This window comes from Heloderma suspectum, chromosome 3 (genome assembly GCF_057233095.1).
Source record: "Heloderma suspectum isolate Gila_16-S chromosome 3, 16-S_ref, whole genome shotgun sequence".
Lineage (NCBI taxonomy): Eukaryota > Metazoa > Chordata > Lepidosauria > Squamata > Helodermatidae > Heloderma > Heloderma suspectum.
Genome location: NC_139460.1, coordinates 32,312,538 through 32,329,592, shown reverse-complemented (window position 1 = coordinate 32,329,592; position 17,055 = coordinate 32,312,538). Strand labels below are relative to the sequence as shown.

Genomic DNA, 17,055 nt, shown 5'->3' with positions numbered 1-17,055 from the left:
TCAACTCTGGCTTAATCAATCAGAAAGTTGTATTTCATACTTAATGATTCCCCTCAAAATGTTACAATGTTTCACTTTTACAAAGTGACAAATGCTAGATATGGCAATTTGCAAGCAACTCTTGTCATGGTCTGGAAATGCTTTGTCATTCAATTCTTTTGGAAAGATGTCATCGATATAATCAATTTAGATTTAGTTTCTGAAATGAGATTTCTTACTCAATCACCTTATTACAAGACACACTCCTATAGATTGGGCACTTTCAAGAACTACTTTATTCTTGATTGTCCGTCATTAGTAGCAAACAAACTATATTACAGTTTCAAAAATCACAAACTCTCTATGACTGAAAACTGGATTGGACACATTCTAGTTTGTCCATCAAACAAATTTTGTACCACAGGAGAAATAAAAAATAAAAAAATAGAAAAACTAGCCCTACAATTTCAGAGTTGTACCTTAGTAGGTTTGCTTTCTTCCAGATTAAATCGGTTCAAAAATAACAAAACTGCAAGAACCAGTGTGTGCATTTACAGCAGGGGTGGACAACTTGCAGCCCTCCAGATCTTTTGGTCTGCAACTCCCATCATCCCTCACCATTGGCTATCCAGGCTAGGGCTGATGGGAGTTGTAGGCCAAAACACCTGGAACATCACAAGTTGCCCACCTCTGATTTAAACAAAACCCAGTGTACGTTCTGAGTCCAATAACCCACTACAAGGACTGAAGTTACCCTGGTGACTATTAATCAGGATCATTTTTTAATCCATCAGCAGTTTGTACAAATGTGAGAAGTGTGAGTCTCACACTACACATTTCCTGTGTAGTGTGAGACTAAACATGCTTACTAGGAAGTAAACAAGGAAATCTCACAGAGATCAAAGAGTCTTACTTTCATATACCAATGTTTAGACTGAAGCTCCAGTCAGTCCTGATGTTAATTTAAAGCAGTTCTACTATTATAGAAGATGGAACAACCGGCAATATCTAATATTGTCCATGTGCTGGCAGGACCTACCACTACCACAAAGGGAACCTAGCAGTTCCCAAAGCAATTGGAAACGAGCAGAAACACCCATTTCCAGAACAGCACAAGTCAGCGGAACTTGCATTTCCGCTCCTTTCTGAGGTTCCTTTAGGAAGTGCTAGTTCCTGGTGCATTCACAGTGGGTTCTGCAAGGGCAATGGAAGCAGTACTGGATGCTGCCCGAAGTCTCTATCCACTCTCGCCACACTATTCATAATTTTATAAGTGTCATATTTCCCTTTAACCATAAAAAAGATGATGGCATTTTAACCTAAATTTAGACACAGTATATGAGATTTTGGTTGCACTTTTCTGCACAATCATCTGGGTTCTTGTTCCATTAAAAAGAACATCAGAACTGTTCATAATATTGCAAACATGAATGCACTATAGACTTTATAATGGCATATGATACTGGCTGTTCTATTTTCCTACTGATTCTCAACATTGAATTTGCTTGCTTTTTTTTTTTTTTTTACTGCTGCAGTAGACCAAGTTGATTTGGTGAACTTTGCTCCACACGCACTCACCTGCCAAAAAATTCATTTTTCTGGGCAGTTAAGGTCAGGTCACACTATACTTTCCTGTCCTAGTGTTCACATACATTAAACTGCATCTACCATTTTGTAGCCCATTCACCCAATTTAGGGTGCAATCTTATGGATGTTTAAAAAATCCTACAATTCCCAGCTTGCCCCAACCACCATGGCTGGCTGGGCCATGCTGGAGTTTAGGACCTTTTTCTGTCTAAACATCCATAGGGCTGCACCCTTAGATATATTATTTTGGAGAACTTCACAGTCTGAATATCACTTCTGAGGAAAATTATGTGTTCTCAGCTGAAACACTTACCCATTCAAGAACATGCAGCAATATGTTAAACTTAAGCTGCTCCAATGCCTTGTCTGTGGTGGAAACGTGGCTCACTTTCCCAGAAATACTGGGGACATTTGGTTGAAAATATTTATCCTGAAATAGATATAATCCATATTAAGAATGCATTATTCAGAAGACAGTATTTCAAAGCTAACATTACCCCTTAACCCAGCAATTTAAAACTGAAAATAAAGCAAGTGGCATACTCCATGTAATACTTGAAACAACTCAACACTCACAACTGAAAAATAATTGTAGAATCTCAACAGCTGTAGAAATAACACACACTGATAGGAAGGTTTATAGACAACATCTGCACCTAGGGAAAAGAAACCAAATGCACAGTTATAAGATGGGGGATATGTGGCTCAACAACACTACAAGTGAGAAGGATCTTGGAATTGTTGTCGATCACAAGCTGAATATGAGCCAACAATGTGATGTGGCTGCAAAAAAGGCAAATGCTATTTTGGGCTGTATTAATAGAAGCATAGCCTCCAAGTCCCGGGAAGTACTAGTTCCCCTCTACTCAGCACTGGTTAGGCCTCATCTGGAGTACCGTGTCCAGTTCTGGGCACCACACTTTAAGAAGGATGCAGACAAACTGGAGAGGGTTCAGAGGAGGGCAACAAAGATGATCAGGGGACTGGAAACAAAGCCCCGTGAGGAGAGACTGAAAGAACTGGGCATGTTTAGCCTTGAGAAGAGAAGACTGAGGGGAGATAGGATAGCGCTCTTCAAGTACTTGAAAGGTTGTCACAGAGAAGAAGGCCAGGATCTCTTCTCAATCATCCCAGAGTGCAGGACACGGAATAATGGGCTCAAGTGACAGGAAGCCAGATTCCAGCTGAACATCAGGAAAAACTTCCTGACTGTAAGAGCAATACGACAATGGAACCAATTCCCTAGGGAGGTAGTGGGCTCTCCCACACTGGAGGCGTTCAAGACAAGGCTGGACAGCCATCTGTCAGGGATGCTCTGACTTGGATTCCTGCATTGAGCAGGGGGTTGGACTCGATGGCCTTGTAGGCCCCTTCCAACCCTACTATTCTATGACTCATTTACCATTGCAAAAAAATATTTCCTAAAGCAGGTACTAGACTCCCTTAAAGTCATAGGAAAGTAGAGGGCATACTAACGTTAAGTTACAATACTTCCAACAACAGCAGTGCATTATAACTAGTTCTGATTCCCTTAACATTCCTCAGAGATGAATTTTCCAGAAGATGTAAATTGCAAAGATCTCCACTAAGAAACTCCTGATCACAAAATGTTTGTTTCCCCTTGCTATTTCCACTGCTTGATTTGTTAAAATGTTACATTTGTTCCTGGTAATATAAGCTGAAAATGAAGATGTGATTACCTCTTTATTTTGGGAAGAATGGAAATCCTACATTAAAGGCTTTCTAAACATATTGCTGGTCAATATCTGCATCTGTTTCAGGATCTTATTGCAGAAGAACAAAACAAACTTAAGTAGAATTCCCTTAGGCCACAGTTATTGAGCAAAAATGAATCTAGCAGAAGTTATAGTTAGCTTTGAAGTTCCATGGTATCAAATTAGTTTTATACAGTAGATATTCTAAATTAGCTCTTTAAAAAGGTATTCAATATAACATTTTCCAGGAAATTATAGCAAAGTACTTTGTAGCTTACACTACTGCCTCTATGCTCCTCCTCTCCCCCACACCCTTGTCTATATCAAAGGACTGAAAACTTTTGTACAAGTATAAAACCAAACTACAAACATCAGAATAATACACCATATGCATGATTTATTATATACTCGATTTTAATGCAACAAATACCCTTTTCTGTGGCTATTCACATGCTGTTGCTAGCATAATATGATGCTATCTTTTAAAAAGTGTATTTCTTTCATGTGAATTGCTTTGAACCTTTCAACTCGAAGATGTTTATCTCTTCCTACTAGTCTATAGTATAAAAGCTTTTATGTTGCAACACACACAAATCCCTACCACCTCTTCAACATAGAAAAAATAACCTGTTGGTCAAAAATAAATGAACTATGTGCACCACTGAAAAACATTTGTACCGTTGTCAAAAACTTTCACCAGCCTATTGACATGCACTTGTTTTTGGCTGGCTGATTAACAGCAAGACTGACATTTACCGGTTCTCTCCCATATCCTCAATCCTTTAGAGGTTTGTCCCTCACTGTTCCTTTCTACTACCACTCTAGGAAATACTAACTTCAATGTCACAAATATATCCTTTAATACAGATTTAGCTGGATGAAGGTTTGTTCCATGTTCACTGATTTGAAGACTCAAATAGGACGCTCATGTTACATGGTGGGACAGTTAGAAAGCGAACTATTACATCCACCTAGTTATACAGATTGCTGCAAGGTCCTTTAATGGAGTTCAGAGGTTCAACTTGTTTTTTAAAAGTGGAAGTTCACCTTGATGTGAAAACATTAACCAAGGCAGTCTTGGGGTTTGCTACTGGAACACAGAAGGAAGTGTTCTCAAGTTGCATTTCAAGATACAAAATCTCCATCTTCTCCTATCAGGAAAGGATTCAAGGAACCAGGAAGCAAAACAGGGGCACTGTGCTACATTTCAGATTTGTGATACATAGTTACACAGAAACCACCAAAACACTGACTAGGTAGATAATACAAGTCAAGCTTCAGTCCATCTGTACCCTTACATACTATAACTGCAGTTTTATATTTTAACAGAAAGCTACTAGACCCAATACAGGAAGGCCTGGCGTGCTATGGTCCATGGGGTCATGAAGAGTCGGACACGACTTAACTGAACAACAACAACTAGACTCAATAGACAATAGCTAAGACAGAAAGCTATATCAATTTTTTTAAAAGACTGACACAGCTTTTCATGTGATTAATTCAAATTATCAGTGTACAGAATGTTAGGTATGATGTAAAATAGTAATATAGCTGGCTATTGAAATCTTGACTTAAGTCAAGGGTAGACAGAATATTAATCACAGTCTACTGGTTGACCACAGGCTGAGGTGTCATGAACTGCCAATCACTCTAGCCTGAAAAGCTTCCCTGCCTGTGATATTGCTCTCTGGCTGTGTCTGGTCTCTCCCTCCAAACCCTGGTTTCATGAGAAGTCCTGCCCCTAGAAGATCTTGGAGGCAGGGGAAAGCTAGGATATTTGTGGCTTGCATGCCCAGGACAGCCGATACCAATTTGAAAGTGGCAAGCAGCGGTGTGTAGTGTTCTGGGCTGTCTTGCTCTCCAGGGGATGACTAGAACACAAGTGGAAAAAGACTCCTGATGAATGCAATAAAACACTAGTACATAATCAACATCAAGCCTTAGTGGTGATGAAGGCAGCAAACAAGTGCTACTTCACTGCCTCCAGTACATCCTCCCTATGCAGGTGCTTTTCTGGATACTTCGGAGCCTATTACGTGCTGGCCATGGGGGGTATTTGAAGCTTCAGTGGCCTGCAGCTACTTGCTAGGCATTTTGAGGAGAAAATCACCGGAGTCCATCGGGCCAATGACTTCACTGTTTTAGCATGTCAGTCTCATGAAATGCCCAGAATTCCATCTGGTCCAGTATAATTGGTGAGGTTTAAGTTAGCACAGCTCAAGGACGTGGACACGATGCTTAGAGACCACTTACATGCTGGATCCTCACCTTTCATGGCTGGTGAAACCTGTCAGAGAAGGGACAGCCAGTTGGGCCGGAGAAGTAACAAATGCCTCCTTATGAAAGGGAACTATCCTGAAAGGCTGCCTGAAATAGGTGGTGGTAAGACCACTCCTTAAGAAGCCCTCCCCGAATCTGGAAGATCTGGACAATTTTAGAGTGGGTGCGCAGATCCCTTTCCTGGGTGCTTGACAAATCCAGGCACTCTTGGATGAGACTAATTTTCTGGATCCATTTATGTCAGGGTTCAGACCCAGATTTGATATGCCCTGATTGATGACCCATGTCAGGAGAGAGATGGTGCAGTATGTTCCTGTCAATACTCCTTGATCTCTCAGCTGCATTTGATACTATCAATCATGGCATCCCTCTGGAGTGGTTGGAAGAGTTGGGGGCATTGCTTTGTGGTGGTTCTGCTCCAACCTGGATGATTGTTTCTAGAGAATGGTGCTGGAGGGGTGATATCACATGGCCTCATGGAGTTTCCAGTTTGGGATTCCACAGGGGTCGATTCTATCCCCCAACATCTACATGAAAACAATGTGTAAGGTCATCTGAAGTTTAGGTTGTGTTGTCATCAGTATGCTGATGACACACAACTCTACTTTTTCATCTCAGGCAGGTGTGGCGGTAGATGTGCAGAACCAGTTCTCAGGCCTCAGTAACTGACTAGATGGGAGCCAATAAACTGAAGCTAAATCCAGACAAATCTCAGGCTCTGATGGCGGTTCCTCTGTCCAGATGTGGGAAGTGCAACTGGATCTGGATGGGCTCACTCTCCCCTGAACGAAGAGATACTCTTGGATCCATCCTTGACATTGGAGGCTCAGGTGGTCTCTGTGGTACAGAGTGCCTTCTACCAGCTTTGGCTGGTAGTTAAACTGCAACCCTATCTGGATGGGGATAGCCTGGTGTCAGTCGTTAAACCTTTAAGTTAGATGACTGCAATGCATTGTACACTGGGCTGACTTTGAATAGTCTGGAAACTGCAGCTCATGCAAAATTCAATGGCCAAGTTGTTGACTGGGACTAGATGATGTGATCACACCAGTCTGGCCTTGGCTCAGCTGTAGTGGTTGACAATTTGTTTCCAAACCAAGTTCAAAGTGCTGGCTTTAACCTATAAATCCCTATGTGGCTTGGGACCCCATTTTCAGACATTTGGACACTAGTGTTATGGTTTTTAAGGGTTTACTACATTTTTGTGATTGTTTTTTGTAAATCACCTTGACTGGTTTTTCCAGAAAGATGGTATAGAAATGTTTTAAATAGTTATTTCTAGGCTGTGTTGTTGGTGTGTGCGGTGGGGGGAGGGGCTGTGTCTTGTGGATGAACACTTTAGGTATTGTGTTGTTTTTAGGTTATATTTTATGGTGTTTATTTTTATTTGTATTACTGGGCTGATTATGGCTTATAGTGATTCTGGTCTTTTTTTGTTATATTTATAGATTTCTGTATTTGTGTGTACAAGTCTTTTCAAAATTGCTTTTTGCAGTGGGAAGCAACACATACATTTAATACTAACAATGCCCACTAACAGACACAACAAGGTTGAGTCAGTAATGGTACTTTCTGTCCTGCCTGTGAATCTGTGTGTACTTTGGGTCTGAAAGGGAATGTTGCCAGGACCAAAATGCTTTCAAGTTCCCACCTGAATACCTCCCAGTTCTCAAGCAAATGACAGGCAGTAGTAGGAGTATTTAGGCCAAGCAGCCCATGCATGAGGAGGCCTGGTAGCCATCCAGCACATAAGCCTGCCTGGCTCAGTCCCACTAAAGCTGAAAAAGCAGGAGTCTTTGTGCAGGCTGCTTGTTTACTGCCTGTCCCTCTGCTCATCATTCACCATCACTGCACTGACTAATTCCACTGTGGTAGATAAGCACATTAATGGTAGGTACGTGCACATATGCATGTATCAAGTAAATGAAAATGTGTGCTTGTATTTGTAACATATTTGTACACATACTAGTGTGTGCGTGTCCATCTAACCATGGGTCTCTTTTCTATACCTGTCTAGGGCTGCAAGTAAGATGGAAAACAATGAAAAAGCACGTGCATGGGTGCGCATTCTTGGAATTATACTTTCAATTATTTATTCATATCTTAGCAAAAAGCAATCTGTAACTTTACATTCATGAAATCCAGCCCTATGCATGTTCAGGAATCAGTTCTATGTTTAATTTGGCTTACCCCCTTGGTAAGCACACATGGGATTTCTTTCATCTTTCCATTGGCATGTCTTATTATTGTGTTTACCTTGTAAGGACAAGAACAAAAAGATTAAGTGGCTGGGTTCACACAATCACCATCTTGAATATTCAAGCTGTTGCTTGTCGTATTGTCTGAACATGGGGACTGTGGGTTATGTGAGGGTTACACAACCCTTGCAGAACCCATGGCCTGTGTTGGGTTCCGCAAGGGTTGTTTAGCCCTCACATAACCCACGGTTCCTGGGTTCAGACGACAGGACAAGCCACGGTTACAACTTAAGGATTCAAAATGGCTGCCAGCATACACTGCAACCCACTGTGGCTCGGTGGGCTGTTTGACCATGGGAACTAGCCCACTGGCTTTAATGCTTCTTTCAACCCCACTGTTTCCTGGCTAGTAGTGCTGTATAAGAAAAACTTAACCTTCAGTCTCTTGTTCAGCTACTTTTTAAGCTATCTGCTTTGTATTTCTATTACTTGTGCTACATTAACTGTTCTTCTTTGGAACTAGTTTAAGTTGATTGTCCCCCATCAGTAAAATGAGGCATCTTCTTCAATATTCTCCATATACTGGGCATGCAATTTTACATGTCTGCAGCTGGGTTCACCTACTTGAATTATCAGCTTACATGCAATTTTAATTCTTGCTTTGTGCTTTCAAGTTCCCACCTGAATACCTCCCAGTTCTCAAGCAAATGACAGGCAGTAGCAGAAGTATTTAGGCCAGGCAGCCCATCCATGAGGAAGCCTGGTAGCCAACCAACACAGTTCTGGATAGCAACAGGTTGATCTGTGATGGCTTATATGTGAATGATATTGCTTGGTGGCAGAATACTTGAGTACACGCAATAGCTGCACATCAACGAAAGCCAGTGTGGGCTAGGCCCCATGATCCACCAGTTTAACTTTCTCTGAACTGACATTTTGTGACTGGTGCCAGCTGGTTAACACCAAGGCTCCGGTTAAAACAAAGTAAAAGGAGACATTGCATGCCTCAAGCCTGCCCACTAATCTTAAACAATGCACACTTAAGTGTTTTAAATGTCTAATGTGAATTTACAAGTGCAAACATTCAGCTGATGAGGGTAATTTCTTGAAATAAAGCATAGATGCACTTTATTGCAGCTTTAAGAGAAAACAACATCTAAGAGTCAGCCACTTCTTATGTGTTAGTTCTGTGCTCAACATTCAATCTGAGTGACCAATCCACTGATTAAAAAGCAGAACCTACTTTTTACATCATAATCAGTAGGTCACCTGTCCAATTTTAAATTAGACATAATGGCCAAGAAGATTGATGATTTTAGGAGTATACATCCAAACTAAGGTTTTGAAGAAATAGTACAGTTGAAGGTATCAAATGCTTCAGAGGAGGTAAAAGAACTTCCTGTGGCCAGAGATCTGTATTTGCTAAAAAATAATTCAGTCAAGTATATACGTCTTTCAGAAAAAATGACAAAGACTTATAACATATGTTTTTATACCTACAGCAACTAGGGCTGATATCTAATGATAGCAACTTTCAGACAGGCCGTGTGATACAGTGGACAGAACAGCTGAATTTAGCTAGGTCTCCCGTATCTTCAAATCCCAACTCAGCTATGAAACTGATTGGATAACTTTAGACCAGTCACTATCTCTCAGGGTTACCTATCTGACAAGGATGTTCTAAGCATAACAAAGAAATGTAAGTAGCTATCTTGTATCATGTCAACTATTTGTCCACTCCGGACAAATACTGACAGGCCACAGCTCTCCAGAGTCTCAGACTGAGGTCTTTCGTATCACCTACTACCCAATTCTTTTTAATAGGAAGAGCATTGTGGCACCTTAAAGACTAACAAATGTATTATGGCGTAAGTTTTTGAGGACTGAAGCCCACTTCATCAGATGCATGTTGCTATCCTAAATAGCAAATATATACACATTGCACATGGGGGGTGGGGGAAGAGATAGATTGTAAGCAATGAGGTCAGAGAGGACAGAAATGCAAAGAGCACCAGCAGTGAAAAAGTAGTGTTGGCAATAACACAAAGATCCTGGCATCGGTAAGTGAATGAATGCATGCAGTATAAAACTTGATCCAAATTCAGGATAATTGGAGATACCAGAACCTAGAACCTTCTGCATGCAAAGCATGTGCTCTGTCATCGAGCTATAAATGCTATTCTGAACTCCATGATGAACAAAGTGTAGTTGATATGAGAATTTAGTAATGCAATTCATTAAGTTATTTCTTGACAGAAAAGCATAAAACATTAGTATCACTCAACAATAAGCACCCTCAAAACAACAGATGAAAGCATATCACTACCTCTGGTATCGCTGTAGTCCTGGTCACTCATTTTAGAAATAGTGACAAATGACTTTTTTTTAATTAATTCAAGATGGCCTAAGGTTATCATCTGCTCAAAGTATCCCCCTTTAAGTTTCAATTTCAAGCAAATAGATAACCTACATTGCAAGGTAAATTGTCTAGAGGTATGTTAAACTGTCAATAAAATGTCAAGGGATAGGTTTCCAACACAAAGTAATCTGCATGTTGAGTTAACAAGTCTATCACGTGAGCATTTCTATGAAGCAATTATGTGGTGTTTAGTCATTTCATTCAAATTTTGGGGAGCTATAACTGATCAGAACAAAATGGGAGACTTAGAATCCCACTCTTGGATACATGCAGGAACGGCTAGTTTTACATAAAATTTCTACATGGACATGCTCATGTGATTGCTTTGACTGTAAAGTAACGTTCTGTAAACCCCAAGTGTATCAGAAATAGCCCTAAGCCTAGCAGTGGAAGAAAAACGGGTTTCCTCAAGAGTTCCTTTTAGATACATGAAGTTATATCATCTTAAGCATTTACTTTCTCTTAACTGTGTATCCAGTATCTCATGCAGTTCATTATTTTATTCAGCTGACACTTTATCTTGTAAACAATTTATTTGAAATTTTCCTATAATTCTAGTGGAATTAAATGAACCAAAGCTATTACATCACAAGACACGGCACAGTACTATATATCTGCTCAGAAGTCCCACTGATTTCAGTGGGGCTTACTCCCACATGAGTGTGTATAGGAACTGTAGTTTTAATGTCCCAACATCTACATGCATGTCCCATTGATATCAATAAAACTTGAGACTAGCTTTCACAAGGCAATCCCCACATCATTGGCTCAGATAAATGGATGGTGCATTTGTAGCTCTACCTATTCCTGTGATGGCAGCTATCCTTTAGAAGGTGTCAACGAATTTCTTCTGAAGCGTAGTCTATTGTTCTGCAGCAAGCAGATTACATTCACCAACTCAGGCTGGTTTGGCAGCTGTGGTCCTACCTATAGAAAGCTGACCTAGCCACGGTGACAAATATGGTGATTATGTCCAGATTAGATTACTTTAATGCATCCCATGTTGGGCTCCCTTTGAAGACTATTTGGAAACTGCAACTGGTACAGAATGCAGCAGCTGGGACACTTGTTGGAACTAGGCACTCAGATGATATTACTCTTATTCATATCATTTCCATTGGCTGCCTGTTAGTTTCTGGGCTCAATTCATGGTGCTAGTTTTGGCCTTTGAAACCCTAAATGGTTTGGGACTATGTTATCTGAAAGACTGCCCACACATGTATGAGCCTGCCCAAGGAGGGCCTCGGTGTCAGAGGCCCTACTCTTTGGTCCACCAGAAAAGGCATCAGGCTGGTATGTACTACAGACAGGGCTTTCTCAGTGGTGGCCCCTCACCTCTGGAACTACTTCTCCAGAGAGATATGTAAGGCTTCATTACTTCTAGCTTTTAAAAAACACTGAAGAATTTAGTTGCTGCTACCACTCTGTGTATTTAATTGCAATTGTATGTTCATGTTTTTGTAATATTGTAAGCTGCCTTGAGAGGGCAGTGTGACCTGAAAGGTGGGTTAAAAATCTCTTAATAAATAAATCCAACATTTCTCATCAATCGATTTACTTGGAAATATGTCCAAGTGATTTCAATATAACTGATTTCTAAGTAAATATACTTAGAATTGCTGTTCAGCTTAACTGTAGCCCTTTGTCAGCATTCAGCCTGCTCACATCAGGTCTAAAAGTAAGGAAAAGAAATGGGTGGACATGCAAGCGCCAACCGCAACATCCCCATCTCCTCAGTTCCTTCCCATGTTGAATGAGGACATCTTTAAGGGGTGGGTGGGTCTACTTACATTTATTTGAACTTAAGTAGAAGCCTCCATGCAACTGGGAACACTGAAAAAGCAGGCTTCCCTATCACAGAGAGGGTCCTATTGGTGTTGACGTGAACATGTATAGGATCCCCTGTAAACCTTCCAACTGAACACGGGATGGTTGGGGAACACAAGGGTGGGGTTTGGGCGCACACCCCCTCCCCTCCCCACTTTTACCATTCATGTGAGCAGGCTAAATTCCTGCATATGGCTTCTATGTTGTCTGGTTAAAGTAATTTGTAGTCCATAGCCTTCAGAGCTGACCAAGCTTTCTCTTCTTTGCTTTTCCATTCATCTTCAACTTTGGTAGTTCTTTATCTGGAAGTATTTAGCAATCATTTGATCAAATTATTCATAATACTGCATACAAATTCAGAAAGTCAAATGGGATCTTAGCCCCATTTGTCATTAAAATTAAATAGTAGCATACACTGTTTTCCACATCATTTCATATGAACGTTACAAACAAAACTTGAAGCAAAAGTTCTATCCAATAGGCTATTTTAGAAGTCAGTCTACTACAGACTGATTCTGAAAGAAGCCATTTAGGGAACAACCCTATGCATATTTAGACAGAAAAAGAAGTCCCACAACTCCCAGCATTCCCCAGCCAATGCTGGGAGTTGTAGGCCTTTTAGGCAACCATCTGCCTTGCCCCATTTCCTTGGCTTTCTTCAGGCCTTTTTTCTGTCTTAGACATTCATAGGATTGCACCCTTACTGTACAATCCTCCCCATGCCCTTCAAAAACTCTGTTTCAAGATACTAATTTCTGGTCTATACTCTTAAAACAATTCTCCCTCCAAATATGGCAGTTCTTGAGAATTGAGACTCCCACTTTCTTCTTAGTAAGCCAATTTCAAATAACTGACATGAAAATATATCCATCCCCAGCATTATTATAGGTGAATGATGGTTAAAGGAGCCCTTATCTTGAATAATCTAATCCCCATGACTGCCTCCTGCAGGCTAGGTACTGAAATACCACCAATGGATTCCTGCCGTGGCCTCTAGTAGAGACCTCCACAGGCAACTATTGACCGCTTTCAGTCTCCTAGCGACAGGCCATTTGCTATTTGCATTAGGACTGCCCTCATGGAACTACTTTGCCACTTAGTAATTCCAGTTCTTCAGTGAGGTGAACTAAAAGGAGTGAACTGCAGTCTTTTTAGAATGTAAAATAGGAACTTCTCTTTAGGTGACTTTGCTCACAGAAAACAACTGCAATAGCCTTGGAAAACCTCACTCACATGAGACACAAATAACAATGACAATCCATGAACTTCTCAACCAACCTCTGGGGTTTAGAGGGAAATGGGGCAAGGCAGATGGTTGCCTAAGAGAGAAACTAATGAGACTACCAATGGCCTGAAAATACTAACTGTATCTTCTCCCCACCTTTATGTCCAAGCAAATCTACTTGAAAGAAAGAAATGTGTGATCCAAACACACTGAAGACAGTTACTAAAACTCGGTTCGCTAAAGACGGGATTATTTTTAAGTCTTCTCTCTCCTACCCTCCAGAGAAGTCAGGTAAGGTTGCAGGGATTCGGAGTTGCGAGGGAGTTAATTTGAAATCTGGTTAGATATGTCACTTTAATGTGCGCTCCAAAACTCTAGAGGGCACTAGAAAGATACCCCCCCTCCCCTCGCTGCCGCGCCGGGTAACGCGAGCAGCGGCAAGAGCCCGTCGTCTGCTTGCGGGTGTTGGTATTGCAGGAGCGATGTCTGCAGCAGCAGCAGCAGCAGCAGCAGAGCCCACCCCGCGGGGGAGGAGTCGCCTCACGGCCATTACCGGGGCTTTGCTCCAGGGCAGCAGCTGCTGCACCCAACAACCTCCCCCGCCCCCCATTACCCTGGAAGCACCTCCTCTCCCCCCCTTACGCCCATCCACCCCTCGGGCCAAAAAAGGGTGGTCTACCAACGCCTCCCAAGGCAGTTCTAACTGAGGCAGAAAAACATATATAAATAGCACTCACAATGGAGCTCCTTCTCCTTGCTGGGCTCTGCCAAGGCTGCACCAAACTGGCCTGGAGCCTAGGGAAAAGAGGAGGAGCTAGTGGGGTGGGGGAAGGGAAGGGGTATTAAGAGGGTAGTGGGCGCGCCTCCCCATCTTCCCCTCCAGGAGACGCCCTTCCTGCTGGGCAAGACATGGGTTGCCAGCAGGGCCCGCCACTTTGTACCCCTCACCCTTCTTACTGCCCCTTCCCAGTAGGATACAAGCCTATTACCCCCGAGCCAGACTCGACCGCCCCACACATCCCGCATCCTCAGGAAAGGGATCCATTTTCTCTCCTCGCCACCCCCTACGCCCCAAGGGCAATCAGCATGAGCAGTCTTTGCTGGAGGCGCGAGGGTATTAGGCGGCCCACAGGCGTGGGGGGTGGGTGGGTAGGAGGTACTAGCTAAGGACTTTCTCCCCCCTCCCAACACACACAAAGCCTCTCCTCCCCCTTCAGGGCTATCTGGGCAACGAATGTAAGTCGACACAACCCCCACCAGCCCACCCCTCGCGTCTGAGGCGGCGAAATCTACCCCGGCGCCCGCCCCTACTAATTGCCCCGGGTGTCGGGTTTGGCCCCCTGCAGTCGGCCAGCAGCACTGCCGCCTCCAGTCGGCCGCCATTAAGGAGACCCAGCCAAACAATACGGGAGGGGAGCAAGAGAGAAAGAGGAGGATCCGCGGAGCGCAACGCTGGGCGCAAAGAAGGACCCCCGCAAGGGGGAAGGAAGGAGAGAGAGAGAGGGAGAAAACAGAGGCTCAGGGCAAAGCACAAGCCCAGAGGCGGCGCTGGAAATAGAGACGTGCTAAAATGGATCGCGCGCCCCCCCCCACGCCAAATACCCCCAGGCAGCCCCCTTCGCATTTCTGCCCAAGAGCCTCTCTCCCGTCGTAGCGGGCTCCCTCCCATTTCTCAATCGCCTCCCCCCTCCCTTAATTGCCTTCCCAATCCCTACTGGAGGGAGGGGGAGGGGAAAGCAGCAGCAGCGAAGAGCGACACGCAGCGGGGTATTTAGCCCGGGTTGCTCTGAGGCACGGCTGGTCTGTTCCTATCCCCACCCTGAAAGGGCAGCTGGGCTTCAAGCCAGCTCCGCTAACCCGGCTCAGCTCTTTCTACCTCAACCGATCCCTCTTATTCCCTCACCGGTCTGGGGAAAGTGGCTCCCCCCGGGGTCACACGCAACCTCCGCGGCTCCTCCAACGCTTCCTCAACTCTAACTCGGTCCAGTCCCGGGCTAAGCGCGGCTGCTGGCGAGGGAGGGGGGGAAAGAGGAGGGACAAACCCAACCATCCGAGCTTGGGGAAAGGCCGCCTCGTGTGCCCGCCCATTGGCTTTCCCAGGGGGAGGGCTTTGGTGCCGACCAAACGCATTGGAGCGGTTGCCCGCCTATCAGCGCTCCCTGTAGCTGGTTGAGCCGAGTCTCCGTCAATCGGACGCTCAGGCCCGCCTACGGCCCGTCCCTCTTTGGTTCCATCAGGTTAAAGAAACCCGAATCGCATTGCCCACCACCAACAGCTGCAGCACCTCTGCCTTTCTCTTGGTGGATGGGGAGGGGTTAGGGTCCCAGTGGTTACTGCCGCTGAGTACTTTCATGCCGAAGTTTGTGCTCTTTTTCCTACTTAAAAAGAGTGGTGGTCCCCTCCCCATGACATTTGCCAGGGAAGGAGGTGGTGTTTAACCCATTAATTTGTTTTCCACGGTCCCTGTGGGCAATAATAGTAAGGGGGCACGGGGGGGGCCACGGGCGCGAACACCCCATTCTGTGGGGAGTAACGACTGGCATACTCAATCCACGCGTTGTTTATTTTTCAGCAGCGTCCACCCCCTACAGCAGGGCTTAGAACCTGGAACCATTTCCATGAGGGGGCAGAATAATGGAAATACTCTCCAAAACGTGAGGGAGAACCCACAAGCTCTTCCCCACAGGCAAAGATCCCTGTCTCCAGGAGGAATACTCTTTTCTCTCCCACCCCCCCCCCCACCCCGTCTACTCCGAGGGAAGAAAGCTAAGCCAGTAGCAGTAGCAGCAGCCCAGCACGGCTCCTGGTGGTGGTGGTGGTGATGGTTGGTAATGGTGGTGACGTCCTCCATTTTGTCGGAAGCTGCTGCGGGGAACTTGGGACCACTTCAAACCAACATGGGGCTCTACAAGGTGCTAGTTTTCAGAACCTCTCCCCTCAGGGTCATAGCATAGCACGAAGGGCACCTTTGGCAGTGCCCTAGAAGTGCTAAACAGAACTCAGAGCTGCCAAGGCGGCAAAACACCGAAAGCCAAGCTTCCCCACCCTCCCTCAGCCAAAATGGAGGATGCGCACTTCCCTTGCGCGGTTGGTTCCCCCTTCCCTAGCCCTGGGATTGACGCCCGCTTCCTCGAGGACGGGGGCGTGCTCAGTCTTTCGTCTGGTTGGTTAACCCACCTACTACCCCATTTACTGTTCCTCCTCTGACAAAACAGGGAGAAAGAGGCGGGAAAGAAACATCGCCGCCTTTCCTTTCTCACTCCACCTTGCAGCAATTCCACACAGCACGGTATTTTATTCCCTGGAGGTAGTTTTATGTATGTGGAAAGGAGCCGGGCTAAAGCGGCTGGCCCCATTTCCGTCTCACAGATGCAAGCTGCTCACAATGCCAACTCCCTGGGTAACTTGCGCGGGAGCACCGCTTGACGAGTTTTAAGTTCGCTCTTGCCCTCGATACCAGGCATGGTTGCTGATTTTCGTGCTCCGCAGACACGAGAACTCTTAACGCGGCGCTGTCGCTACACCGCGCCACCAGTTCTAAACGGAGACGCGGGCTCCCGCCAGCCGGTTTAGCCAAATACGTATGTGAAACTATTAATAGGATAGGGGCGATTTATGACAAATTCGAAAGCTTGCATTTCCAGTTGATAGGGAAGGGCAAAAGTAAGTTGTCACTCGCTGACCCATATAATCAAGACAGACAGTGAGATGATATCACTATGCTTTGATAACTTTTTTTTTCTTGTGTGTATTCTGAATTGGAATTTGATATTTGAGCGAGTAAAGAAATAAACCTTGATGGTTTAGTTGGTAATCCACAGGAAC

At 44.2% G+C, this 17,055-nt stretch overlaps 1 protein-coding gene across 20 annotated transcripts in view; it reads right to left on the bottom strand.

The window, feature by feature from the left end:
* The window catches only part of ZMYM2 (zinc finger MYM-type containing 2), an 80,996-nt gene extending 65,786 nt beyond the window's left edge, over window positions 1–15,210 (bottom strand). For 4 of the 20 annotated variants that reach the window (XM_084842799.1, XM_084842809.1, XM_084842803.1 and 1 more), the window contains exons 1-4: window positions 15,134–15,210; window positions 13,968–14,025; window positions 12,167–12,307; window positions 1,880–1,996 (exon numbers count right to left, since the gene is read on the bottom strand). The gene's annotated coding sequence lies outside the window, so the exon portion shown is untranslated. Of the gene's footprint in view, window positions 1–1,879; window positions 1,997–2,142; window positions 2,223–12,166; window positions 12,308–13,967; window positions 14,045–15,133 lie in introns of those variants that run through there. The other 16 variants (XM_084842800.1, XM_084842810.1, XM_084842805.1 and 13 more) reach the window with 5 other exon arrangements.
* Window positions 15,211–17,055: the final 1,845 nt, after the last annotated feature.